Source organism: Triticum aestivum, chromosome 1B, assembly GCF_018294505.1.
Source record: "Triticum aestivum cultivar Chinese Spring chromosome 1B, IWGSC CS RefSeq v2.1, whole genome shotgun sequence".
In the NCBI taxonomy this organism is placed as follows: Eukaryota; Viridiplantae; Streptophyta; class Magnoliopsida; order Poales; family Poaceae; genus Triticum; species Triticum aestivum.
In genome coordinates, this window is record NC_057795.1 from 336,852,100 (window position 1) to 336,855,280 (window position 3,181).

A 3,181-nucleotide genomic window follows, 5' to 3' on the forward strand; every position below is an offset into this window, starting at 1 on the left:
ACTACACGCATGCTCCTAGGGGAAGGGTTTGTAGGAGTTAACCATCGCGCGATCCCAACCTCCACACAAAGGATGACAATCAAAAAAATAAATCATGCTCCGACTTCATCACATAACGGTTCACCATACGTGCATGCTTTGGGAATCACAAACCTCAACACAAGTATTTCTACTAATCCACAATTACTCACTAGCATGACTCTAATATCACCATCTTTATATCGCAAAACTATTGCAAGGAATCAAACATATCATATTCAGTGATCTACAAGTTTATGTAGGATTTTATGACTAACCATGTGAATGACCAATTCCTGTCAACTCTCTAAATATATATAAGTGAAGCAAGAGAGTTTAATTCTATCTACAAAAGATATGCCCACGCTCTAACAAATATAAGTGAAGCAAAAGAGCATTCTACAAATGGTGATTTTCTACGTGAAGAGAAACAAGAAATCCAAACTTCAAATGATATAAGTGAAGCACATGAAGCATTCTATAAAGCCATACTCAAAAGATTTAAGTGAGGTGCAATGATCATTCTATAAATGAACCATCGACTATCTCATACCAGCATGGTGCATAAAAGAAAAGTGAAAACTAAATGCAAAAGACGCTCCAAGATTTGCACATATCGCATGAACGAAACGAATCCGAAAACATACCGATACTTGTTGAAGAAAGATGGGATGCCTTCCGGGGCATCCCCAAGCTTAGACGCTTGAGTCTCCTTGAATATTTACTTGGGGTGCCTTGGGCATTCCCAAGCTTGATCTCTTGCCTCTTCTTCTTCTTCTCACATCGATACCTCCTGGATCTTCGAACACTTCATCGACACAAAACTCAACAGAAAGCTCGGTAAGATCCGTTAGTATAATAAAGCAAATCACTACTCTGAGTACTGTTGCAAACCAATTCATATTTTGTTTTTGAATTGTAGCTACTGTAATATAACTTCTCCACGGCTTAATCCACTGATTGAAATCGATAGTTTCATCAAAACAAGCAAACTATGCATCAAAAACAGAATCTGTCTTAAACAGGACAGTCTGTAGTAATCCGAACATTCACCATACTTCTGTAACCCAAAAAATCCTGAAACAATTAGGAAAACTAAACAATTTGTATAGCAAGACAGTGGAGAAAAGTTTCAGAACCGTTTGATGTTCCAGTAAAAAATGTAAAATCGCGCATTACAGCCAAAGTTTTTGTCCTGCACCGCAAAAACCAACAAGCATTGTAAACATCCTAAAGGCAAACCTTGGCACATTATTTTGATTATATAATGGAAAGTAAAAGGGGATAATTATTTTTATTGAAAAGTTTCTATAATCAAGATTCACAAAGTTTCCGTGAGCATGAACAAAGTTCAAGGCTAGCTCCCGCTTTAACAATGCTCGTCTTTCTCACTTTTGCTTTTCTTTTTGAAAAAGTTTTGGGTTCCCCTCTTTATTTTTTGTTTCTAAACTTTATGAAAGCGCACAACAGAAATAAATGACTCTCTAAAACTTCCGGGTTGTCTCCCTAGCAGCGCTTTCTTTAAAGCCATTAAGCTAGGCATATAGTGCTCAAGTGATGGATCCACCCAGATCCCTAGGTATATCGAAGCCAATTTTAATTAACAATGATTTGTGATTTAGTAGTGAGCACAAAGTAACATATATCATGCAACAACGAAGTCTAACTCTCTTCCTATGCATAGGTATGTCATAAAAGAACAATTCATGCACACCAAGTAAAGGCCAATGTGTAGTATAAGCAGTTTCTTGGAATTCTATCGTGTTGGAAACATAAAGAGGCAAAGATGTAGTTCCTCTCTCATAATAATTGCAAGTTGGAGAAGCAAGCACATGCATATTATATCTATCAAAATCATCATGTGCAACGGTAAAATGCAACCCATCAACATAATCCTTAATAAGAGCAAACTTCTCCGATATAGTGTAGTTTGGAGAATTCAAAAAGATAATAGGACTATTATGTGTGGGTGCAATAGCAACAATTTCATGTTTAACATAAGGAACTATAGCAAGTTCATCTCCATAAGCATCATTCATATTGGCATCATGGCCACAAGCATAGCAAGCATCATCAAAAAGGGGTATTTCAAGAGAATCAATGGGATCATAACAATCATCATAGCAGTCATCCTTCGGTAAGCACGAAGGGAAATTACACAATGTATGAGTTGAAGAGTTACTCTCATTAGAAGGTGGGCACGGGTGATCAATCCGCTCTTCCTCCTTTTGTTCTTCGCTCTCCTCCTCATCCTTTTCATCCAATGAGCTCACAGTTTCATCAATTTCTTCTTCCATAGATTCCTGCAAAATATTAGTCTCTTCTTGGACAGCGAGACTTTCTCAATAAATTCATCAATATCATAATTGTATTTATAATTCTCATAGCAATATTTAAGGATAGCTAAATTTTCAGGTCTATAAGCAGCATCATAAAGATTTTCACACACTTTAAACAAAGATTCAATTTCATAAGCACCCATAAAAGCAACGAATTCTTCTATTTGTTCCACATCATAGTAATCATATGTACCATTAGCATAAGAAGATAAGGTTTTATTATCATTAAATTCGCATGAAAAGGGAAGGTGTGGAGCCTTCATCCTAGAGCAACAAGTATAATCGTATCTCAAGCACAGTTCCCGAGCATACCAATGCAACATATGAATTTGATCCCATAATAGTTTCCCTTTTTGAGTCAAGCGATAATCCCTAAAGTCTTCACGTTGATCTAACGTTACTCCTATTATAAAGTTGAATGGGGTTTTCTCAGGATTATTAAGGTAGTACATAATATCTTTCACATAATGAGCATCGATGGTTTTAGGAGGTTCCCCATCTCCATGAGTAGCAAGTACACCTAATTTTTTTTGGTATTTCGTGTTCCATATCCATAACTAAATATAGAGAACAACTTAGAACAACAAATAAAAATTACTTAGTGATAAAGCAAACAAGCACACACGAGAATATTCACCCACGGTATAACTCCCCGGCAACGGCGCCGGAAAAAGGTCTTGATAACCCACAAGTATAGGGGATTCATTGTAGCCTCTTTCAATAAGTAAGAGTGTCGAACCCAATGAGGAGCTAAAGGTAGAACAAATATTCCCTCAAGTTCTATCGACCACCGATACAACTCTACGCACGCTTAAAATTCGCTT